This window comes from Equus asinus, chromosome X (assembly GCF_041296235.1).
Source record: "Equus asinus isolate D_3611 breed Donkey chromosome X, EquAss-T2T_v2, whole genome shotgun sequence".
Lineage (NCBI taxonomy): Eukaryota > Metazoa > Chordata > Mammalia > Perissodactyla > Equidae > Equus > Equus asinus.
Window position 1 is genome coordinate 41,388,095 of NC_091820.1, and position 26,722 is coordinate 41,414,816.

At 38.7% G+C, this 26,722-nt stretch overlaps 1 long non-coding RNA gene across 1 annotated transcript; it reads left to right on the plus strand.

The window, feature by feature from the left end:
- The first annotated feature begins 1,563 nt into the window (after positions 1–1,563).
- LOC139042710 (uncharacterized) lies at positions 1,564–26,098 on the plus strand. Its single transcript, XR_011499769.1, has 2 exons — positions 1,564–1,699; positions 1,830–26,098. It is a non-coding gene; the product is annotated as an uncharacterized lncRNA (long non-coding RNA).
- Positions 26,099–26,722: the final 624 nt, after the last annotated feature.

Consider the following 26,722-nt stretch of genomic DNA (forward strand, 5'->3'; position numbering starts at 1 on the left):
AACATGGGTCCTCAGGGCAGAAAAAATCTGAGTCTTCCCTGGTAAAACCCTCCAGTAAACCTAAACTTATAAAACCTGTTTACTGCTGTCATGTGAGCTCAAACGTTTGGTTGCCTCGGTTGTAAAATTTTCAATCGATAATCATGAAGTTTTCAATATTTGGGAATAGAACCGGAACCTTGCCATACCTTAAAAATAATCTTGCAACTTTTTCATTTACATGATCCAATTCTTTGAAACCACTTAGAACGTGCATTCTGATCCTGAAATGTACAAGTTATGGAAGTAAAATGTGAGCTTGTCAGATTAACTACAATCACCAGTCTAATAAAACTGAGTCACATCCAAATGGGCTGCACTTACGCTACCCTCCCATTCTAGGGAAAACGTGGCTTGGGGGAGGCAGTCTGAGTCATCACCTGGTTTGTTTGACATACGCTTCCTTCCATAAATTGGGAATGGCAAGCAGCACAGTGTTCCGGGCTTGCCTCAGAGAAGGAGCTGTTGCAGCCTTACACGAGCAAAATAGGGCCTTTAGGTTTGAAGGATGAAGCTGAGCCCATATTTTGGCTTCAGATGTCTGGGGGAGGGGGAGAAAGCTACAGACCCAAACAAAGAACATTTGTAAGTACTATTTTGGGGGGTCAAAGAAGTGGTAGGGGTGTTCACAGTTGAATTTTTCCTAGAACGTAAAAAATATTTAAGAAATAAATTGAGGCTGTTAAAATAAAAGTCAATAAATTGGTAACTGGTTCGCTAAGGGGGGCTCATTTACTTAACAAGAATGTTCTTGATGTGAAGAGTCCAAAATGATTACATGAGAGAGAAAGAGAGGGATTGAGAGAGGGGAAGAGACGTATGATTGGGTAGTTACTGTACAAGTTTGTCCTGACAGTGTTTAATTTTGCCTGATTTATCCAGCCATTGTGAAGGAAATGCATTTCGCTTAAGAAACTTTTTCATGGCAAACTTTGAATCTCCTTTAGGGGTATTTGGAGGGGATGAGAAGAGAGGGTCTTGTGTGTCTCACGCGTTTTCCTACAGCCACTTTGTAGAGGCTTACTGGAGCTTTTCAAAATAAAGAAGTTTAGAATGTAAAATTGTTGGGGAGACTATAGAGAAAGGGGGAGGAAGAGTAGATTTATAGCTGAAGTGAGTTTGTAAACTCAGCCTCTGCTTTGGAACTATGTTTTAATATGTGCCAGGCATTCCTCTGATTTCCATCCTGGCGTGGTTGTGGCTCTTTCTCCGTCTGTGTGAGGCTCGGGTGTTCCCTGTTTTAAAGCCGGAGTTGTCACAGCCAGGGCGTTTTCTGTTTCGGCTTATGGCTTTTTTTTTTTTTCTCTTTTCCTGAATGAGTGTCCTTTGTGTAACCCCAGTAATTCAGAAATCCTGCAGTCATAGGGACAGCCCTATCATGTGACTTAGGTACTAGGTGCTGCCTGCGATTGGTCAGCAGCTAATTGGCGGGTCCCTATAAGAGGTCCCACTTCAGGCGTCCAGCCACTCTCCTGCCTGGGCTGCTGCTCAACAGGGGCGGGGGGGGGGGGGGGGGGGGGGGACGGGCGGCGGCGGGTGTCCAGTGATTCAGCCACATGTGATAGATGACCAAGTGACTGCTTTCTTGGGGTCCGCACATCAGTGGAAGACACCCAAACTAGTTGTGGCTGACTTGCTCAAACTCTGGCTTCCTGAACTGGTAACTGTCACTTTAATATAGCTTACTGATTAAACTCAGAAAAATGCAGCTAAAAATCTTTGCCAGGAACTTGTGTGGACTTAACTCCCTGTTCTCCCCCCACCCCTTGTTCTTATTCGTTTTGTCACAGGAATGAAAAGCAGATAACTCTTTAGAAAACTTTCGTAGGAAAAGCACCTCGTGTGATCTGGAACAAAGACATTTTATAATCAGATTTATCAAGCTGTGAAGAGGGAGTTTTAGCGAACGGAAGCAGCAGCCTTCTGTCACCAAGAAATACTGCTTTATCCAGAATTGGTAAGTGAAAAAAGTGGCATTGCTCCCTAATAGATATCATATGGTGTGTGTGGGAATTGTAAAATGGTTCACAGACCCCTAACAACTGTGTTGAACCAGAGAACACAGAAACAGAGTGAGGAATTCTAAAAAGAAGCAGCCTAAGAATATAGCATAAAGGCTGAGAAGAAGCCAGGTAATTTAGAAAGATGAGCTGAGTGTTACCACTTTAGCCGAATATATATAATACAACTAGTTTGGCTTTTTTCTCCTTTTCCTTTTTAGCGGGAGGAAACAAAATCAAAATGGGCTTTTTGGTAGAGTTGCAGCATTAACTTTCCATGGATATAGATTTCCATTTAGTCGGAATAGTATCTATGATATTTGAAGGGATGCTTTCAGAATTAGTCAACTTGCCCTCCTTTTCCTCCCTCTACCCAAGGATGTCAAGTATTTAGTTAGAACTCTACAAAATGAAAGTTTAAGTAATGCATTGGAAACATTTCCTACTGATTGTGAAGGACAGATTAAGATGGTAATAGATTTTTTACATTTATGTCATGAATTTTAAGATTGTTCTATTTGATTACATTAGTATAGCAAAGGGGTGGTTATTTCGATATAATTAATCCATTACGTTTTGAGAGATTGTGATTAGCAGTTCTTATGGGTATGCGTGTATGTGTCTGTCTTTCTCTGAAATCTTAAATTCCGTTTTCTAATCTTGACTCTGAGCTACCCCTATGTGCGAAATTTCCAGAAAAAAATAGTAAATCTTTGAATACCTGTTTTATATACAGTAGATTCTTGTTCATGAACTGTAAGGAAACAATTTTATATTAGACGTGAATGTCTGATTTCTTGGTTTGGCTTCTTAAGAATGATTGTGCAGGAAAAGTTGAATAGGATAAGAAAAGAAAACTAGAATGGTGGGTGGCTACCTGATTTTACCAATTTCTTATTGGTCAATAGAAGCAATCATGTGATGTCTACTTATATAAAGTCAGATGGAAAAAATATTCTTCAAATGCTGGTAATTATATAGGTAATTTTGGTGATCTTCCTTTATGAATGTGAATATATATATAATTAAAACTGTTATTGACAGAGTTGTAAGTTTTGGGTTATATAAGATAAGATATATTATTTGTTTCTTTTTAAGTACCTTAAGTCAAATTGAAAGTTGAATCTGCATTTCTGACTTTTAGTTACCATTCCATTACTTTCAAAATCTTAAAATCCTCAACTCAAAAGGGAAAAATGCATAATAAAAAACAGGAGAGCAATGCTGCAGTTTCTTTCTGTTGGCACTAGAGTGGCATGAGGGTGGAGGGGAGGAAGGTGAATCTTGTGGGATCTATTCATTGGTCTTTTTTTTCTTATATACTTTAAGAACTTTTAAGATCATTTTTCTCAGACTAATAACTCTCAAGACTTCTGTATAAGTATTTATTTTCAAAGAAATAGATAAAAAGTAAGGTTAGCATGGCCGTTAAGGGCAGATCCTCCAATAAATCAGATTGGTGCTTCAAACTTGTGAATATTACAACTTATTTCACTTAAGATGTGGCTGAGGATATGGAAAAATGCTACTTGTTTCTCTGAAGCACGTGAATTTATAGGTTTTAGAGTCTTGAAGACAGAAAAATGGTGACAAAGCATTAAGATATTTACAGGTAATTTATATCTGCTAGCTTGTGTTCAGTGATTCGCAATTATTTTCAGCTCTGTATTTCATGTAAATCCTTGGGTGAAATATGATGATTTAATAATCTGGCTAAACACTGCCATGCTTAATGGAAAAAAGCCTTTATATAATTTTTAGGTTTTACTCATCCGTTTAGAAGCTATTGTTTTGAATGACAAAAATATGATAGAAGCAGGTTGAAACAATAAATGCTAGAAAGTATATTCCAGAAGAATTCCTTTAGATTTTCATGTTTTCAATTCTATTTGCTCTTCTGTTATTAAATTTTTAAAAATAGATGTAAAACAAATAACATCGTGTTGCCCTGAATTCTCTGCTGGGGTTATTGAGAGTATTAATATTTTTGTATACTCTGTTGAAAGATATTAACAGTACACACAGTCTTTGTGGGTATGTCAAGCTACAAACTGAAAGGAATCGAGTCAAGTAACAGACCTCAAAATAATTTCTCTCAAATCCTATTTGATATTTGCATATTCAGGAATATAAACACCTTCCCTTTGGGCTTGTTTCTTAAGTTTTGGGTATGGTATACAGTTTTTCCCAATTAAATGTTTTTGAGATATGTATATGTATGTGTGTATATATTTGATTGGAAGGGGGAGCTTTACTTGCTAGCGAAACAAGTGGCTGTTTGTTAGAACCTAGATAAGCCTCATACTGTTGTTCCTATGACAACTGAGGGGGTTGGGTGTTGAAATGTAGCTTTAAGTTCTCGGTTTGGAAATGTCATTCAGACCTCCCACTACAGTCTCATTGAGTAGGAGGATAATGAGAAGGGGAAAAAACCATGAAGCGACATAAGTATCTCCGTTCGTTTCATGTCTTCCTGACTTGCCTTTGTGTACGGATCGCCATGGGAGTGGTAAACATAGGTCTTGAACAAAGCAATACTTCGGTATAAAATAAATGAAAGGGGCTAAAAAAGTTGGGGAAGATAAATAACAACATATGGGGGTAATAAAGAGGTGGGAGAAGGCGACTTCCACAGGTTTGTGCAACTCCTTTCTCCAGTGGTGAGCAGCAGTGAGAACATCTTGAACCAGTTATTGTATAGCTCTTCAAGAGCTCCGAATATTTCCCTAAAATGCAATGTGGAGAAAATTCCTTTGGTAGCAGGATAGTTTACCACTCTGGTGTAACATGTTTTCATCTCCCTAGGCTGACTTCAGAGAATACTGTGTTCTTTTAAAGTGCGTGTTTTTAAGTCAATTATTTGTCATTTAATAGCTTGTCTTTTTTCTATGGGAAAGATCAGGTTGTGCTGTTAAAATAGTTGTATTACAAAAAACTTAAGTATTTCATCCTATATTCAAAAATTAAGATTACAAACCCTTACGGATTGGTTGAAACCTGTTTTTTTGTGGAAATGAATTGGTTGACTGAGGATCTAATGGCACACTGTCTTTGAGGGGAGGGATTGTTTACAGAATATTTGACATAGATTAATTATGCAGTTGTGGATTTTCCATGCCTGAAGGGCTTCCTATTTTCTGCTCCTAAATGCTTTTGACTATTCATTTGGTCCTTAGCACATCCAGAAGTTAGAAAGGAAAAGAAAACTTTAGTGGGTTTTGCCCCTTACTTAATATATAGGTCCACCATCTCTTCTGAAATCTAAAAAGCTCAGAAAACCAAAAGATTTTAATGTAAAAAATTTGTCAGCAAATCCTGACCTGAACTGATGTGAGGCTATTGTAGTCTTTATTTATCCCACTTACTATGAATGTTTGTATGTTTTACTCTAGAAATATTAATGTGTTTGATCATGGAGTGCTGTCCCACACCCCCATAAAGTTTTATATAGACTAGTCACCCTATTACCTTTATAAAATCATCAGAATAATAATCTGAGTATCAGATAAGGGTTTGTGGACCTTTAATTACTGATATACACTGAGCTTGAATTATGTGCCAGGCACTGCTCTAAATGAATCACTGGCCTCTAGAACAGTGCCTGACACATAGTAGGTACTCAGTAGATGTGTTTGGGTGTAAAGTGCTTTATATATATTAACTTATTTAATCCTCACAAAGACGGTATGTGGCTAATATGATTGTTATCCCTATTTTACACGGGGAAACTAATGCACAGAGAGGTGAAGCAACTTGCCCAAAGTAACACAGCCAGGAAATAGTAGAGCCAAGACAAGCTGTCTAGCTGCAGTCTGCTTTTAATGAGTCCACTTCAGGTATGAGAGAGGCCTGGAAACAGGCACTGGAACTCTTGACTGAGTCAGAGGGGCGTTTCAGCTGTTTACTTTGTTCCTAGTCACTCTGTGCCTGGTGTCATCAAAAGCTGGTGACATCACCGCCATGGTCATTACCAGGGGTCTACTATAGAATGCTAATAACGGGTTCCCTGGGAACCAGGGAGTTCCAGGGGTCTGAGAGGCTCTTAATCTCTTCACAGGCTTCCCAGCATTGATCTTCATCAGCAGTCAGCCTGACTTCTTTATCTTGAAAAATTGAGACACGTGAAATAACTCTTTCCTTAGCCCCAAGGAAATTATCTTGAATAGTGGAAAAAGTCTTTTCGCAGACATTTTCTGGGCCATTAACCCAGCAGGAGGCCTGGGCTCTGGGGAGGGCACGGGTCACCTTGGAAGGGGTGAACTCCCTGGCAGGGGAGCCACACTGGGACAAAGCAAGGGCCCCTTGGGGCAAATCAGGCAGCCTATGGAACTTGAACTGTGTGACTCTCTGAATTCATGAAAGGATAGTTTTAACAGTTTTTCTCAAAAAAATATCTAAGGTGTCTCTCCAGTACTGGTATCTTCCTAGGGATAAAAAATTCGGTCCAAGCTGATAGCAACCTCCCCATTCTACTTCCCAAATTTCCTATCCCTCTACCCTGCTTAACTTTTTTCTCTTAGAACTTCTATCTGACATATGGTATGTTTTACTTATTCATTTGGCATTCAGTCAAACACTAGCAGTAATGTTATCTTTGAACAAATTTAAAGGTCCTAGATTTATTTCTCTTTGACCTCCATCTTCAAACTCATTCCCTCCTATCAATCTCAGATTGCTATAAATAATGAAATTTTTTCTGCCCATTGGATTTTTCTTACTATTAGTTGTCATCTTTGTATTCACAGTCTTGAGAATTTTTTCCTTAAACTGTTTTGATTGTGCCATCAGAATTTGGAGAACTGATGTCTTTGTTCAGGAGAGGAAACTGAACCAAAGTTTAACATAATCCTTGACTATTTTAAAAATCAAGAAGATTTTAAATTACTAAGGAGAACGTGCAAAGTAACATACTTTTATATTTTACGAACTACCTTCAATTTAGATAGGGAACCGGGGAACTATACATAACATTTATTCCAGTGAAAACATCTTAAACGCACCTACTTGCTACCCTTTTCCTTTGAAAAATTTAAAAAAATCAATATAAAACAATTGTTCCATATATTACACTAAAGAATGTAAATGATTTAATCTTGGATATTTCCTGGCTCAAGTTCTTAAATTCTCAACTGTAGCCTATTGTCTTTCAATCCTATATTTATTCTAGTTTATATATTCCAAAGTATTTAGGATAATCTAAAACATAAAAAACACATATGTATTATTAACTATAAATAAAGTCATGTAAATACATCATTAGAGCATTTATGTAGTTGATTTTCTTTCTCTAATTCTTAAAGGAACAGATCCATATAAAAGTTGAATATAATATGCTTTTTAAGTCATTATAATAATTGAGACATTTTGTTTTTCTTAGCCATATTTTAATGGTAAAATAGTTTCTAGCTGCTTTCTTTTAAATGGTCAATCTAATAAAGTAATAACTTGCTTAAAAAGGAAGTGTAAGTGGTTACTTTAAGGTGGAAGAGGGAGTCATTGATTATGAAAAGCAAGCTAAAGTTTTATTTTATTTTATTTCTTTTTTTTTTTGAGGGAGATTAGCCCTGAGCTAACTACTGCCACTCCTCCTCTTTTTGCTGAGGAAGACTGGCCCTGAGCTAACATCTGTGCCCATCTTCCTCTACTTTATATGTGGGATGCCTACCACAGCATGGCTTGATAAGCGGTGCCATGTCCACACCCGGGATCCGAACTGGCGAACCCCGGGTTGCCAAAGGGGAACATGCGCACTTAACTGCTGTGCCACCCGGCCGGCCCCTAAAGTTTTATTTTAAAGGATCCTCCCTTTCTGCTTAGAAAGAGTTTAATTCTCCTGAAGCACCTGTTCTGTTGAAAGCCTATTAGTGGTGGTATTGGAAGAAAGCTTAGTTTTCACACTTTTCCTAAAAGTAGATGGATAAAGACTTTTTAAATAAAAACTGATTGATTTCTTTCAATTAGGATTTGTGTGATATATATAATGTGAGACTAGAGTTCTTAAAAATGAGAGAAACTGAGTACATCTGTACGGGCCCAGCAAAACATTGCAGGGTGCTTTCAAAGTTCTGATTACCTGAAAAAAATCTCCAAACCTCCAGACATCTTGCGATGAGTATCAAGGATGTGACAGTGGTTACCGTGACCCCAAGAAGGTGCCTCTTCACAGCATCCATTGAAGTATTTGCTCCATGAGAGGCCCAGGCTTTGGAAACAAGTAGACTTGTGCTTAAATTTGCCCCTTGCTAGCTGAGTAAGCTACTCCATTTATTTCCCTGAGCCCCAGAGAGAGTGTAGCATCAGTACCAGCTCACAGGGCTGTTGGATGAAATAACACGTGTAAATCATATGCTATGGTCCCTGGAGTAATAATGGTACTTGAGTTCCCACACTTGAGTTCCCTTCCCAAATCCTTTCAGGAACAGACTTCAGTTTAGTTTCAAAGCCTGTGGGTCTGTTCTAAATTATATGTCTTTTTTCGCATCAGATTAAGCAAAACAGTGATGACGATGGTGGCTGCCATTTATTGTTCACTTACCATGTTCTAGATAGGCACTGTTATAAGTATTCTACCTGCGTTAACCTGTTTAATCCTCTTGACAACCCATTGGTGCAATTATGATGCCCATTTCAGAGATGAGGACACTGAGGCACAGAGAGAGAAAGGAATGTACTTATGGGCACTCAGCTGATAAGTTGTGGAACCAGAATCTAAATCCAGATAGGCTGTTGCCAGTACACATGGTGAGTATTTCTGGCAGAAAAGCAGAATAAAAGTTGACTGAACCCGAAAGTCTCAGAAATGGTCTTCTCATTTCTATTCTGCAAAGTGTCACATCTTTCAGGCCTGGCCCTCTCAATAGTGAAATACATAGTTGACTTTTTCTGCTGCTTATTTCACAAATCAATGGGAGCAGTTTTAGTCATTTGTGTTTTATGAGTTTTAATTAGGCCACTAAAGTCCAGGAGGGGAATTCCTGGTTTTCAGTTGATCTCATGCACTAACAAATTTACTCATGTAACTTCCCCTCTTTTTTTCTCTAATGTTTTCACTTGAAAGTGGGGGTGGAAGGGAGAAGAATGCGAGCATTTGGGCCCTAGGGATGCACTTTCATCCCCTTTCTGGAGGTGATTCTATTCGATATAGAATTAATCCACAGACAAATAAAATGAGTAAGAATCTGTAATTACTAATATTTTGCTCCTTTATCTCCATCTAGTTCTGAATGCTTTCTAGAGGGGCAAAACTTCTAAGTAAAGAATTACAAGAAACCATCCATGTGCATAAAACCCTATGTTTGCATGAATAGTTAATTTTCAGTATATAGGAAAAGGGGTTTTACCTTGAGAATTTCCTCCTCTTTGAAATGTAGGTTGAGAATTGATCTCAAAGGGTGAGAGCAGGCTACCCTAGCCTATGGATTCAGAGTGCTGGAAATCTCTTTTAAAAATCTCCTGGCCTTGGACTGAGCCTGTAGGAGGATATACTAATTACCCCTGCCTTCATTCTTTCATTTGTTCATTCGTTCGTTCATTTGTCCGTATTCTCATGTAACTCGTTCAATGTCTACCTGCAGGCAGACGAAAGAAGGGACAGGGTGAGGGTCCGTTAGGGGAAGGAAGAGGAGTAGCTACAAACTCACTCTTTGTTCCTTTCACCTCAATGACTACATCTTTTATTTGATCCTTTGCCATTTTTGAGACAAAGCACATTTCACAGACTGACATTCATAAAAGTCTTTAAGCATCTTCCTTTGGCAGCCAGGCTTCTTTTTTAAAGTAAGGGAAAGAAAAGGCTTGTGACAGGAAAATAATGCAGAGAAATGGGTTTTCTTTCTTTTTTTTAATGGTGGTAGAAGAAAGGTTCTTAGTAGAGAATGTGTCAGTAAATACAATCTAAGACCTCCCCAAAGCTTTCAACTCATTTTCCTGTTTAAAGAACATTAAGAGACAACAGAGACTTCCACGATGTTGCCTTGGAAAATAATTTGTAAATGAAGTTTAAATCAATTTGGGGGTTAAAAGTCCTACTCTGCTCTCATTTAAATTTATTATGAGTTTTTGAAAATATCTCTAAGTAAAGATGTGAAAAATGAGGGAGGCCCTGTCTTTTGAGGACATGAGGATAGGGAGGAGGGTTTATACTACTCACACTTCAGAAAGTGTTACTTGGCACCAGGCCACAGTTAGGAGTACTCTTCCTTAAGGCAGATAGAGTTGTTATCTTTACTTGTGATTTAGTAGTGATTTAAAGATGGGTGTCATTTCTCATAGTTTTTGAAGAACACATAACCATTCAAGTTCTTTGTAATGGCACAGACTTTGTGTGTTTTCTGATACAGGTTTGACCACAGCAGCAAAGGCAATGAAAATGTTTTATATCTTTCAGCATGAAATGTGAAGTCTACATCAATAGTAGGTATATATGGCCCAATGGAAGGAAATGTTAATGTAGATTTAAAAACACAATCACTCACAATCTAAAAGGATGGCTCATTATCTCAGGGCTCTTCTTTCTGAACAAGATCAAATGACTGTTTGGGACAAGTTAGGTTGGTAGAGACAGTAAATTTCAACCATTTTTCCCTGTTCTGTTTGATTTCCTTACTCTAAAAGACCATCCCTTATCTTCTACCCATGGATAGCAGGGAGAGTGTAAAGAAACTGTTCTTTCTCCCCAACCCCTGCACAATTCTCTTAAGGCTGGGGAAATCATCACTCTCCTATAGCTCTTGTCCACCTGGCCCATGAAGTATGGGGTGTTTTGGTAAGGTGTTAACAAACAGTTCCCAGGCTGCCAACTAGACCTCATAAGCTTGTGGTAGAATGATTGATGAAGACATCATATAGGAAATGTTCATTTTACAAACCTGTATTGTGCACCTACCACATGCCAGATGGTGTTCTTGGCCTGGGAATATAGCAGTGAACAAGGTTCTTGCTTGCCTGGAGGAGGAAGACTGACAGTGATTGGACAAATGACTATATGCCAGGCGTTAGTAGGTGCTATGGAGAAAAATAAAACCAGGTTGGACAGGTCTGGGGAAGAGCTGCTTTATACAGGGATGATGGGAAAGGCCTCTCTGATGTTGTGATATTTGTGCAGAGACTTACCCGTGGGAAGTAAGGAGCCAAGCATGAGGGTATCTGGAGGAAGAGGATTCCAGGCAGAGTAAACAAAAGCACTGTAGTGGAGGTGGGAACAAGCTTGGTGTGTCCAAGGGACAGAAGAGAGGCTGGTGTGGAACAGTGAGCAAGGGGGAAAGGAGGAGATGAGATCTGGGAGGTAGTGAATAGCAGATCACAGAGGGCCCTGTTGGCCATAGCAAGAAGCTGCTAGAATGTAAGAGATGATAACTAAAGAGAAAGAGGATGGTTTTCCTAGAGTATGAGTGATTTATGTAGGGATCAGAGTCCAGCCCATTATGCCTCACAACCAGAGTGCGTAGGGCTCTTTTGATAAAATGCTACTCTTGTAACTTACATTGTTAGGATATGAAAACCTCGATAAAGAAAGATAAAGCTCAGCTATCAACTCCTTATTAACTAAGGAGCCCAAATTGGGTAATTCTGTCACATCTATCCCTCAGAGAGGTGTGGGGTACTCAAATATCTAGCAGTGGGATGTGTCGATTCCATTGGTACTTACCAAAAACTTGCTTTCCATGGGGCATGTCTTTGCTGATTTTACGCTCAGTGATAGTTTAGAATTTTTGAACTGCATGGTTTTTAAGTAACTCTGTGTTAAAAATGTTTTCTTTATTGTAGTCCTTACTTTTATATTCAGTCAATTGATAGGTTCCCTCTTATAATTCTGTATGAAAATTTACTGTTTGATACAGGTTAAAAAGTTGTGTTACATGGTACTCATTTTACAATTGGAGGACGTAAGGGAGCCTGGGAAAATAAAAGCAGTTTTCTAGTTTGGAGGAGTGGGATTATATCTACTTTTTCTCTTTTAAATTTGTGCTAAAAACATTTTTGCGATTTCTTAAAGATAGAGTTGGTTGCTGTAAATGGATTGTAGCCCCTTATCATTCTTTTACTGTCATCATCTGATACTAAAGGTCCTGCCTTTGTGTAAAGTATATACAATTTCTGTCATCTGGGATTTTACACGTTAAGAGACATGGCGTCAGTGAGAACAGACATAAAATATATATACAGGTCATTTTATTGATATTGGACTGTGTAACAGGCCTGGCAGCATACAGGGCTTAGCGGGGGCTTGATAGCTCTTTGTAGGTATTGTCCAGATTTATCTTATTTCACACCACCTGAGACTTTATACCTAATTTGTATCCCCTAGCCTGACTTTCCACTAGTTAGTTATGCATTTGGGTTAACACTCATATTCTTTTAGCCAGGGCCCCACCTGCAGAAAAGAGTTAATTGGTTTTGTCATTTATAGTTTTGTTCAACTGGACCGGATTTCCTCACTGCCTCTGGTTGAAACTGACTGAGAGAATGAGAGTTTCACTTGTGGGGAGGAGAAATTAGTAATTTGGGAACACAGAGTGTTTTGTGGAGGAGGGCCTAGTTTGCTCCTTTCCATCCTGAACTAAGATAGGAACTCTGCACTGAGAGAGGGAGTGAGAGTTGGCACATCGTGAGGAAGCTGAGCGCCTTGGATGAGCTGCGTTGGGAGCTAAGAGACAAAGATGTAGAAATGGATAAGGGAGGATGCAGGGGAGCCCCAGGGTACTAGCAAATTTCTGATCCTAAGCCTAGGTGTCCTTAGACCCTTCCATCACTTCTTTCTGGCATCCCCAACAGGATGTCCATTTCTGCTTATCTCCTGGGAGACAAGGGGCATGCTCCTGACTTACTAAGCAAGAAATTCAGGAATGGGTGTTCAAGGCACCATCTTTCCCAAATTCTCCTGCATACATCTCTCAACTGAATCTACTTTCTAGGTGTAATACAGAGAGCTGGACATTAAGGTACCTTTTCCACCAGCTTCTAACGTCTAGCTTGGAGGGAAACGCACATGTTGCCCATGAAATGGTGTGTTCTGTTTGGTGCTTCCTCTAAGGCCGGTCAAGTCTGGTGGTCTCCTGGGGCTTGAGCCGTTTTGCCCCATGTGTCCTGGGATTTCCCCCTCTTCTTCCCCCTTATAAATAGACAATTTGCTGCCTGTCTTCTAAGACCTTGATATTTCTGCCTTTGACTAGAGTCTATTCTGGAACGATTGTGGTGGCTGGGCACTGCAAAATGAGTCAGTTCCTGCAGTTTGGTTACGAGTTCTCAAAAAGTATTTCAGAATGTGGATGTGGTCAGCAGAGTCATTTTCCAGGCATCTAAAAGGAAACCCACATCAACTGTAACAATTGAGCTACGAACCGATGGCTCTGCACAGCAGAACCGGGCCTGCTTTTCCTCAAAGGAAAGCCTGTAGCTGCCCTTGAATCTAGCCTACTCTACAGATCTTAAAGGAGAATTCATCTTTGTGCTTGCAAATCACATTTTAGCTGTTGCTGTTTGTACAAACAATGTGATAAAGGTTTTAGTCTTCATCAGGTTTTGAATGTGGGCACAAGTTTGACATAAATTATTTTTGTAAAGTGGAATCTTCTGGGATTAGACTATAATTAGTACAAAGCATGAAATATGGCTTAGGGACAGAAACTTTGGTGATTTTAGCTAATGCACTGAGGAATAACTATGATGGGTTTAGGTACCACTAGAGTACATGGAAATATGATTATTTTATTTACTAATTAAGTTCTGAACCTGCGTAGACTTAGAAGCAATACTGATAAAAATAATTAAATCTTTTTCAAGCTTTAAAATAATTTCAAGTTTGTCATAATATTTAGAGAATGTTTTAGTTCAGCATAGGTTTTAGAAAATAATCACTATGAATTTTTTATCCTCTTATCTACTCATGAATTATGTAAAAGTTCAATTGAATTCCTTAGTTATCAGTCTTGCACCGCTCATTAAAACTGATGGAGTTCTCAGTAGTAAGAAAACAACATAGAAAAAAATGAGCAAATGGTTTGAACAGACAGTTCATCAAAGAAGATACACAAATGACAAGTACATGAAAAGATACTCAACATCATTAATCATTAGGGAAATGCAAATCAAAATGACAGTGAGATACCACTACACCCCTACTTGAATGGCTACAATGAAAAAAGCCAACCTTACCAAGTGTTGACAAGTTTGTGGAGGATCTAGAACTCTCATAATACATTTAGGTAGAAATGTAAAACGGTACAAACATTTTGGAAGACAGTTGGGCAGTTTCTTAAAATGTTAAACATACACCCACCGTATGATCCAGATATTCCACTTCTAGAGAAAAGAAAGCATATGTCTATACAAAGACTTGTACATGGATGTTTACAGCAGTTTTAAAATAATAGCTGAAAACTGGAAACAACCCTAGTGTCCATCAATAAGTGAATGGATCGACAAATCATGGGGTATCCATATGATGTACTACTCAGTAATGAGGAGTAAGCTATTGATACAGTCAACAGCATGGATGACCCTGCACTAAGTGAAAGAAGTCAGACAAAAAACAGAAAGAGTATGTACTGTATGACTCCATTTGTATAACATTCTAGAAAACGCAAAGAAATCTCTAATGACACACAGCAGATCAGTGGTTGCTTGGGGTGGGGGAGGTAGGGATGGCAAGTAGGAGGGATTACAAAAGGGCCACAAGGAAACTTTGGGGCTGGTGGATAATTTCACTATCTTGATTGTGGTGGTGATTTCATGAGTGTGTACATATGTCAAAACTTATCAAATTGTACACTTTAAGTATGTGCATTTTATTGTGTTAGTTATTCTTCAATTTAAAAAAAAAATGAGCCATCACTGTTGTAGTAGATGGAGGCTTTAAAAATGCCCTTATTTGGCAAAGTAAAAACTTAGCATCTCTTGGGGAAAAAAAGACAAAGTTTTAATGGTTTAAGGATAGAAATATAACCTTCTAGCATAGATGAGAAGCCAAAGTTAAACTGTGTACGTAATAAATGTGATGGCTTTGGTTCCTCCTGTTTACAAGGCATTGAAATAAGTGGTTCAGGAAGTATCTTGTCCAGCACTGTGGGGCCAGCTGCCTGCCTGGGTTATAAGCATTTGCACTTAAACACAACTACTGTAGCACTTACTGTACAGTGAGGGCTAAAGGATCTGAGGCGAGGTTCAGATTGCAAAGTTAAGACATGAAAATACCACCTTCAGATTCCACCATTGTGAGAGAAATAAAACTCTTTTGTTTGCAGAGTGCATGAAAATTGATGAAGTACTTTAATAAATCTCATTTTGTGTGATCATTTCAATGATCCCATTATAGGTAGAATCAACATTATCCTCATTTGCTTGGGGAGCAAACTGAGACCCAGAGAAGCCAAGCTGTTTGCCTGGATCACAGAGTCCTTGTCTTCTTGGGCAGAGATCACCATTCTCCCTACTATACCTTGCTGCTTCCCCAAACTCAGGTCATTGAGTATCTGCCCAGGACTCTTTGCTCCTCAATTTGTCAGGCAGTTATTAGAGTCCCTTCTATTTGTGTATGAAGTGTTCATGGCAATGATCCCCTCTAATCCTGTTTCCCCATCTGTAAATGGATAATAACACAACCATAGTCTTCACAAGGTTGTTGTAAGGGTCAAAGACTCATATGTGAAAGAGCCATGGTAGCTGAACAGCACTGTATACACAGCGGGTGTTGATATTTACCATGTAATTGTCCTCATCAGGCCTGATTACTGATGGCATGGTACTGAGTGAGTGGCTTTGTAAAACCAACAGGGAAACATGAGAACTTAATTCCATTAGTTGTACCATTGCTTCCATCAAGATTGAAAAGTTTTATAATAAATGCTATCTTGTGTACTGGACAATTTTAATTCTTCTTTGAAAGATATTAAGCAGTCATTAGTTGGGTCCCGGTGACTGAAACTGGTCGCTTTAAAAGGAGACAAAACAGAATGAAAAGCAGGTGACATTAAGGTGTACTTAGCCAAGAAGATTGGCCCATGTCTGGCACCCCTCTCCTCTTTCCCTGTGTTGACTGACATCTCTCACTCTTTGTCACTTTTAGTGGCCCTTTCTCTTCAGTATCCCTCTTCCCTTTTACAATCCTGGTTTGAGGCACCTGCCTTGGGAGAATTCTCGGTGGGTCTGTTGCCACCCATCCTTCTGCCCTGCCTATGTGATAAACCACGTGGGGACCAGCTACAGCCTTTAGTACTCTCTAGGATGGCAGGTCACAAAACACATTTTCAGGAGACGGGAAAAAAATTCTGTGGTCAAATGAGTTCAGGAAAAGCTGAGTTGACTAACATTAAACAGGTTTATTTCCTGCAGGACTTCTCAGAACCTTTTATATTTATTTTGAAACTTCAAGAAGAACTTATGGTACATCTACAGCATTTCCCCAATTTAATGGATTCAAAGAACTGTTTTTTTGTGAATCATCTCTTGGGTCTACTACTCCAAAGAATACACTTTGAGAAGTGCTGTTTGGTAACCTGTTATTTGATGTATTGGTAAAATGACAGTTTTCCTCAGAGTTTTCTGTCTGTCCATACTGGCACGTCTAAAACAAAATGTGACTTGTTTTCTTGATTTGATCTTGAGAGTTCCAGTCTCTAAACTTTTTATTCATGATTTTACAATTCAGTCAGGTTTATATTAACCTTAGAAAATCAGGTGATATAATAATATGAGAGCACAAAGATTGTAAGGTTTTGTCTAAGGATGAATCTCAATTGAGGGAGTCCCTGTTTTTTTTGTTTTTATTTTTTCACCAAATCCTCTAGATTCTACCCTTTTAAGTACTTCCATTTATTCCATCCCTAATTCCGTGGCCCATCCTGGCTTCCATAGGGGCAGATATGAAAGAAAAGTAATGTACACAACAGCTTTCTCCCGTCAGCGTAGGGTTTGTGTTAACTGTTAGTGATCCCAGTAGTAGGATGAGTTGGACCTCTTAGCGTGAAAACAATTAGCATTGTATAGATGTTTTTTCTTTCACAGTTCATTCCCCAGACTCCAGAAAGTTTAATAATCAGAGTAAGACTTATAGGAGAGATAATGTCAGAATGAATACTAGTTGTCAGTGAGAAATTTGAACAGTTTCGATGCCATTGCCCACCAGCTGGGAATGGGAGGCAGGAGAACGAACAGGCAGGGTTAGGGATGCTGAGTCAGGAAGAGGACTAGACAATTCTGGACTTAGGTGAGTTGAGATCATTCCTGGCTTGTCATATTGGGGTTGCTCATCAGGCTCCGAGGTTCACAACTCTTCCAGCATTGCCAGCTTAGGTCTAGTGTGTTCTCAGTAGAAGTTGAGGATTACGCTTCATTTTTGAGCTCCTTATGCCCTGCCATTTTCTCTAAATGAGAGGGTTTTGTTGTTCTTTTCTGACTGCAAGTTACTCCTACAGCACAATGCCATTCACACTCCCCTAGAATAACACCCCCCGACACACATACACTCGCATGTACACATTCTCTTGTCCTCTTTGAGCCAGTCCTTTCAAGGTTATACTATCCTTTAGTGCCAAGTACCTCTCCTGACCTCTTTTCTCCACTCATAGAAAGAGGAACCAGATTTCCCCTGTGTTACTTACCATCAATATAAACAGCAGTTTTGTTTCTGTTATTTCCCCTTTCAACCTAGCGATAAAGTTGGCCACTGCTGCTCCCTGCACCCCGCACAGGAAGAAAGACTTCCTTCCTTCATCTCTTGACTTTGCCCAGGCCTATGAATAATCTTCCCTTTCTCTTGGACTCCGGATGCTCACCTTTTCTAACTTTTTTTTTTATGCTCCTGAGAAACACTCCTCCTGTATCCTTCCCCTCCCAACCTTCTGGTTTTCTCCAACTGATAACCTTCCCACTTAGACCTAGTTGGTAGAGGATGCCCATGAAGCTGTTGCCTCATTTCTGAATGCCTCAGTGTTGTGGCTGGGTGTTGGGCTTCTCTTGCATCCCTTTTCTCCTTGGCTATATTGACCGACTTCTCTCTTCCTTGCTCTTTGTCACTTTCAATGGCCTTCTCTCTTTATTATCCCTTTTCCTTTTTACATTCCAGACTACTTTTGTAGACCATCTCAAAAATCATCTCTAATCGTAAGCTGAGAGCTTGATGTTTTGACGGTTTTTTGAATCTGACATTTTGTTTCTCTGAACACCTATATTTGCTCTACAGAACCATCCATACACTGTCAAAAACCCTCCACTGTGAACATAGATGTAATCCAGCATCAATAAGGAGAGAATAAGGGGGAGAAAAATGTTGTCATCAAGACTTCGTGGCCCTTGGTTTGTACTGAGTTGTTACCACCGTAACACTTGGTTTCCTTACTACCAGCTGGGTGGTGACCACTCTGGGAGCAAATACTTGATGTGTACGTTAGAACTTTATACTACTGTCTTTCTTCCATTCTCTAGAAGGTAAAAAATAGCCATTTCCCCCTTTTTCCTTCATTTAACACATATCAGAACAGTCTTTCTTTATAAATCTCAATTAACTTTTCCATTTTATCTTTGTTACACAAGTAGAATCCACCTTTTCATCCTGCTCCTCTTTGCTGGATATCTTGTGGGTGTTGTAGCCGCTAGGTCATCAGATAGTGTCACTAAGTATGGGATATACACTTAGCCCTCTGTCATTTTCAAATCATTTTTCTTAGCCCCTCCAAATTTTCACTCTTCATCTGTTAGCTCTCTCTCCTTCTCTCCTTTGTGATATGAGCCATTTACACAAATCGCATAATTTTGACAGCAGCATACTACCATAAACCTCATAATAGTTGATGCCCAATGTTAGCTTCTGGTAGACATCTATGGTTTTTGGAAGAGGCTTCATTTAATTACAATATAATTCATTTTATAACCATCACAAGCTAAAGAAATTGCAACATATGGATGTTCCCCTTGTTCTTTTCTTTCTTCTATTCTCCTCTCCTCTTCCCCTACCATTACCTGTTCAATTGTCTTGATGTTTTTCATTTCACTAGAGTAGGTCGTGTTTCCTTAGTACATGCACTGATGAAGGCAGTTAGAATAGCCTTCCTGAACCCCAAAGATTCTTCTGTGCTACAGACTGGGATTGTATAGAAACGTTCACTTGAAGACAGTGCTTTCACTAGCCCACACTTCTGTTAGGAAAATACACTCCTCTGCAAATAGCTTGATCCTATAAATACCCATATATCTTAAAGAAAGATACCATAAAACTAAGATGGGAAGTGAGTCATGTTTAAAGAATAAGGAAATATAAGAATTTTCCTGAAATTGAGAAACTCGGCCACTGTGTTTTGGTGTTTTTGAAGTGTATCAGTACAGGTGTCAGGTACTTCACTCAGATTTCTTTATTTGACAAATATTTGCGAAAAGATTACTATGATCCAATGTACTGTGCTAGTACCTGGAGAATCTCAAGAGAAAAAAACTCAATTCTTACCCTCAAAGAGCTCCTGTTCTCATGGGAGACACATTTCTAAACAAATATTTAAAGAGCAATTTGCCTTGTGTTTCTGGCTGAGACACAGACTGAGTGATCAGGAGCCAGCCTTGAGTAGTAGCATGCAGCTAACTTTCTGGAGGACTCCGGGAAGGCCCTTTAGAATTCCAGAAGAGTCTCTGAGCTGGACTCGGCAGAGGGAGAAGAGGAGCTGGGTCAGCATTGTGCAGAGGCCAAATATTTGCTCCTCCTTCAGTCCATCTGAGCTCAGTGAAACTTGATGGGAAGAGTCAAGGAAGACCAAACAAAGAATATTGTCTCATGGGAACATTCAATGACAAAAGGAGTTTTGTACAGTGGCAAAAGCAGAAACTTGCAGGAGATTTGATTATAAATGAAACCTGCAATATTAGGTGTATGTGATGTCGATGCCTTTAGAAAACAGCACAAGGATTAGAAATGAGACCAAATTTAGAATGACCCAGTAATAGCGTAGAACAATAATGGATTAATTGTTATTAAATAAAAGTCTAAGTCAGGAGTTCTTGGGGGAACTGACTGGTTTTTCTATCATTTACAGGTTTAGAAAGCATTTACCTTATTTTGATATTCTTTTTTTTGTTTACTAAGCATTGATAGAATGCAAATTATTTTACTTCTTCTTTTTCAATGATAAGAATTCCTCACCACTGTTGCACACCACCGACATTGTATGAACAGAATGTCTTAGGGGTTTCTTTCAGAGAAGGGGAGAGTGACAGAGAGAGATATCTTTGCATGTGGATTTAGTGCAGTTAATTTCTGGAACTTGTCCATAAAAAGGCTTTTACTTAGGTAGAAACTATCCTTTTTCTCTGTTTTTTAATGAGTTAAATGATTCATGTTTTCATCCGATGATTCTTTTAAAAAATTTGATTTTGGTTGAGAAGGATTAAAGGCATACGCCTAATTGCTGAATATTATTTTTAAAAAACTAGTCTGAGTCTGCCTTTATGGGCTGTGAGTGGTTTCGCCTTTAGAAGTTTGTTTTAGTATCTTGTGCCAGCCCCATCCCTTCCCAGGCCTGTTCAGACTAGAATTCTCTGGCAGGGAATATCTTTTTAAAAAAATGTCTTGAGCAGGAACGCCTCAGAAAATGTTCACCTCAGTCTTCAAGTTGACTCGCAGAACAATTTACTAAATAGAGTTATGTGCGAATCAAGTGACCATCAGCTGGTGCAAATGTTTTTGGTTGGTGTGGTCACAGGATCTCAGGTATGCAAGAGCTGGATGGGCTGCGACCACGTGCTGGTTATGGTGAGACCGTGGCTCAAATAGTCTAGCATAACACAAAAGGAATCCAAGTTCACAAGAATGTACTTTAATTAGACACCTGTATTTAAAAGGTTGGTTTTTCCTCTGGCATAATTTCACCCCACGGCACACTGTGTGTATATGTGTGCATTTCTTTCCTGGGCTATAGTTAGAGTTAATTAAGCTTTTTGTTCTTAACCACGTGGGAGGTACATTGTTTTTATAAACAACTTTATTGAGGTATAATTGATATACAAAGAAGTATATATATTTAATGTGTATAATTTGATGAGTTTGGGTATATGCAAACACCCGTGATACTATCGCCACAATCAAGGTATAATGGACATATCCAACACCTCTCAGGATTTCCTTGTACCTGTGTGTGGGGGGTGTGTGTGTGTGTGTGTGTGGTGAGAACACTTAGTATGAGGTCTACCCCATGGGAGGCAGTTTTTGTTTGTTTCTAAAGTAAACTCTGACTTTGTTGCCATAAATATGTTTTAGAAGTTGACTGTATTCCTATTTGCAGAAGTCTTCTGGTATGTGCACTAAAGTATATGAAATATCATGGATAGAGGTTGGAGGCGGACATCCAGAGCCAAACTTTACAACTTTGACCTGGTAATGTTAACGTTCTGGCAGTGCTATGAAATTGTTCATCCCTCTTCATTTACTTCCACATTTAGTGTTTGGGGTCAAAATTTCTTTCTAAAAACTACAATTTCTAAAGGTTGGGATACTTTTGGTGGGCAAAATAGAATTATCAGTATGATCCCTTAAAAAGACAGGGTAAGTCCACTCTTCCTTTAGTTGAATGACCCACAAAGCAGCGTTTCTTTCATTTCTAGTGAAACTTTGATGAGAATGTCATTTTATATCTGTCATCTTGGCTTTAAACATCAATGACTTTCTTTACTTCTTGGTTTGATTTATAGGTCACCTCTGTTCTAATTCTGGAGGGTAAGCTCTTCAAATTCTAGGTTACCATTTCAAGAAATGGTCTTTATCCCAGTTCCAAGCAGGCTTTCCAACAGCAGGTGGCAGGCTTAACTTTTAATCAGTCTTTTCCTCCCTTTAAAACCTCTGTCCCATTATGAGTACCTCAAATAAATGGTCTTTAGCTAGAATGAATGGGAGTTTTTTAAGTATTGTCTTTGTTTTGTTTGTTTGCATTCTGATTGGGTCTTGAGTAGCGAGGACCTTGGTTATAGTTCTGTCACCCCTCCCCGGGGCCTAGTTGTCCTCTTAATTGATAGATAATAGAATTATGTAAAGTGACATTTTTAGTTAGACCCTATTTCTTTTCTTTGACTTTTATTCCTTATATATTCTATTCTCTATACTTTAATAAGCCTTAACAATGTGTATTATTGGTTGGTGGTCGACACTAATCCATAGAGTGGCCTTTAATAAAATTCATTTACAGTTTTTCCTTTTCATATTGCCTAGATGAATTTAAAAGTAGAAGAAATACTAACTTTACAGTTCTTTAGATTTAGGAAGATTTGGAGGATAGATAGGGCAAGCTTTGAGAATTAAAAAATACCATTCTTCTAATCTAAATATAGACCAAAATTTATAGAAGATGATCCTTTGGATTTTGGCTAAACCCTTGCCCCACTTTAATTGTCAGTCTTATTCATAAAAGTAGAGTTGTGAACATTTGGTTTTAGGGGTTTATGAAATGTAAATTTGTGTGTTCTATAAATGCTTTGTTTTACATTGAGGGTAAGATTCAACCAAACCTGTACAAGCAGATTTTTTCCCCCACTTTGGTATGTATGCCGCGCCTTCTAGGCAATGCCAAAATAGACTTCATAGATAGAGATGGTTTTAATTTACTTAAAAAGAAAAAAAAGCAATCAAACAAAAACCTACTTCACCATATAAATTCCACCCTTCTCCTCCCCTAAGAGCTAACCACCTGGTGAAACACCATAACTTGGCAAGTGAGTTCCCTCTTAAAATTAGATGTCAGTGATTAAATAGTTGTCATTCCCTTAAAATTTATATATTTAGAGCTCCCAGAAAGCTGGTCATCTTTTCTTATAGCTAACACATTTTTTTCAAAAAGCCACTTTCTTGGCAATAAATATTTGAATGTCATTCTGTGGTCCAGCTGCATGTCCAGTCAAATTGTACTAATTTAAAGTTCTTAAATACAGCCTTTCTTCCAATTGATGATAGCTTTCCTAAATCTTTTTAAAGTAATAGCCAAAGCGTTTTAAATTCATAAGAAGGCAGAATTCTAAAATGCATCTACTTGGAACAAAGTTGCATAGTTATTTACGTTCTAGAATAATCCTAAAAGTCAAAAACAATAACTGGCACAGCGGTCATGTGCTAATGTAAGAATGCCTTCTCCAAGACACCAGGCTTTTTCCTGCTTTGGGGCTCTTGTTCTGACTCTTGCCTCTCTCCGTGATGTTCTTTCTCTCCAGGTGCTTGCACCATTCTCCTCCTCTTACTTCAGCGATCTGCTCAAATGTCACACCCAGAATGAGGCTTTCCCTGACTACCTTATGGAAAATAGCATTCCTCTTCATTGCATTATTCTATGAAATGACCATACATATCTGTCGAGTTTCTATTTTGTCTTTCCTGCACCTTAAATTTTAGACTCCCAGTTCCATGAGTGCAGGGACTTTGTTCAGTGTCACATCCCTAGTGCCTCGCATAAAGTATGGAGGAGGCACTCAGTAGACATTTCTGGGCTGAATGAATGAATGAATGAATCTATGGGGAGGACACCCATCCTCTAACATTTTTAATATCTACATTGTATTATGGAAGGAAAGCTTGGAACTGACATGCTGGTAAGCTGCTGTTTTGAATACTTTGTAACTTTTTTCTGCAGTTTTCTTTGGTATTTTAGACATTTGGTGGAAATAACTGTATCATCCTCAATTTTATAGCAGGAAACAATATTTTTTTACCGCAATTTATTTTACATATGTGCATCATTGCTAGATTACCCAAGTTAAAGTAGAATGAAGCAAACAAAAATGCTTCAAGGCCACGATAAAATGATGGATTGGGTTTTTTGTTTGCTTACTTATTTGTTTTTCGTATTTGTATATATATTACATTTTACTGCAAAAGCATGCCAAATAATCAATTGTAGATTTTCTCACAATCATGTACACTCCAGAAGGGCAAGGATTTTCATCTTTTTTGTTCGCTGCTGGATCTCTAGCACCTGAGAAAGTATCTGACACTTTACTCACTATCACTCAATATCTGTTGAGTAAGTGAGCAAATCTAGAGGTTGTTTTAAACTGCATACATGGGATTATTGTCAGAACGTCAATAAAGAAAATATGCAATTGAAATCTCTGGATACCATTTCCACATAAGTTTCCAGGACTGATGTCTTCTCTTTCCTTCCACAGAGCCCCTCCCCAGAAGGCTGTGGATCATCTAGCTGCTGGAAAGTGTAGGTACCCTCAATGGCTCAGTAGCCAGTGTAGATCCTGTCTTTTGTAATCAGCAGCTACATCTGGCTACTGGGTCTCTGATGGCATCTTCTAGCTTCTGTTACAGTGTCCTGAGCAAGATTACTGGGACGTCCTTAATAATGAAAGGTTTACCTTGATTTACACAGACATATACACATACAGAGTTAAGCTCTGGGTGGTAAGTCTTCCACCATTAGCTGGAGTATGGGAACCATCAAGGTTTTATAAATGGTGAGATGTATTTGATTTCAACCACAAGAGGGAGGAATGTGGATATTTTATCCATGGATTTTCTTTTTTCTCTCTCTCTCTTCTCCCTGTGGAAGGTATCATTTGGTCACAAAACCATCTATCTATGTATCTACCTACCTACCCACCCGTCTGTTTATCTATCTATCTATAAATCAATCACTTGGTCACAACATTATCTACCTATTTGTTTATCTATCTACCGACCCATCTATCTTACCTTGTCTCTCTCATCTGTCCATCTATCCATCCATCCATCCATCCATCTGTCTCTTTTCATCTCTCGACTTTTAGATGGCATTCTCAAAATAATGTGATTAAATAATGACGACTTGTTGGTATGACACTTTAAGGAAATTTCACTTGTAGCAGATAAGTCCTAACAGTGCCTTCTGACTTGTGGTTGTCTTGTCCTGTGGTAAAGAGGATAAATACAAGAAATCTTGAATGCAGCAGGCAATTGTGTTGAAGTCTTATGTGGGGAGAACTTGCAGGCCCAACATCCAGGTCTGGGGCATGAACCTGGCATACAATGTAGATTTCTGTGTTTCTTGGGCAACAGCTACATTGTCTGCTGGGTTTCAGGCTACCTGGAAACATGTTCTCCAAGGCTGTCTCATCAGTGCTTTACCTACACTGTTTTAGAATAACTGTTTTCCAGGAGGCATGAACCAGTGGGCTCTATCATTGGAGAGTGCAGAGAAAGAACCCTATGAGAGCTGATCATCTTAGCAAAGAATGATTTTAAGATTTCACCCAAGATGGTCTCACACATCAGCCTAAGAAACTGAATAAACCAGCGACAAGGTCTAATGCCATCCTTCCTTCTTTGCCTCAACTTTCAAAGATTAATTACCTACATGTTATTGTTAATTATAGTCTGGTTTCTGTTCAGAACTACTATCAGAAGGCATAGCACCAGTGGGCCTAATCACACTGCCCTGCTACCTCACCATTCCTGTCATTTTGACTTGTTGCCCACTTGTGAGAACCCAGTTTGTTTTTGTTCTCCCTTCACCACAGCCCTGTAACTTTTGTGAATGACTCTCAGTCTCACCAGAATCTGTATCTCTTACTCTGCCCCAACATCCCACCCCATCATTTGCTCTCTGAAATGAGCTCTGGAATTTAGGTAAAGCGGGTTTTTTGGCACTGTTCACCATCTCTTAGGAAACCGGAAGAAGAGCAGCTTTCCGATGGAATGACAGAGAACTTGTAAAGATAAAACACCAGTTTTCAGGAGAAAGGGAAGAAAAGAATGGGAATAGCTTCTGGAAAGCTATTTTTATATTATGTTTTGTTTGTCTGCTCCTGGTAAATAAACTTAATCCTTTAAACATTTAAAAAAGCCTAGCAATTTAAACCATTGAATTTTCAATAATAAAGGAATATAACATTTTAAGGAGAAGTTATAAACCCTTGGTTTTATGAACTGGAGATTTTTAGTAAGAAATCATGTATTTTAAATTAATATGAATTACCAGATATAAAATAGAAAATGAATTTAAGGAATGCAAAGATAAATGTCTGCATGTAAAAGTTGATTGTAATGATATAATGCATTTTTGTCACCCCATGCTGAATTCAGTAAAAATAAAGTTAATGGCTTGGAGCTTTTAAAAGATTGTGCTTTTTTTGTACGTGTGTCTTTTGGCTTCTTGTCCACCAATGAGTTCCATCATCTGTTTTGTACCTAAGCCACTGGCTCTGGGAAGAGAAAATTATTCCACTTGAGGTATTTGACAGCCTTTAAAGAGTGATAAAGGTCTCTGGGCAGCATGGTTATTTTTAATAAATCATAATTATCAAAGGGACAATTTTCTCCCATCTCCACTTCCATACTTGTGATGTTCTTTGAGTCCCTTTGACTGTCGTTAAACAAGACGATGTCTACAGTGAGCCCTGGGATGAAGAACTCCCTAGTTACATGGTCAGGTTTTCATTTCCCTCTCAAGTCTGATGTGCCAGTATTGAATTGATCCCCAAAGCAAGATTGAAGGTGCAAATGACTATGGGCTTGTTTGCTCACTTTCTCTTAACTTTTTCTCTCACTTTGTGGGACCCAGGAAGAGATGGACATTGGTGTGTTGGCTCTTCCTAGAAGAGGCACAGCAACCTGGCTATATTCTTTGTTTTTAACTTTACATTTTGATACAATTTCAGAGTTTAAAAAAATTACAAAAATAATATAAAGACAGTGCTGGCAGGAGTTTAAAACGGGGCAGCTGTTTTAGAAGTTTGGCAGT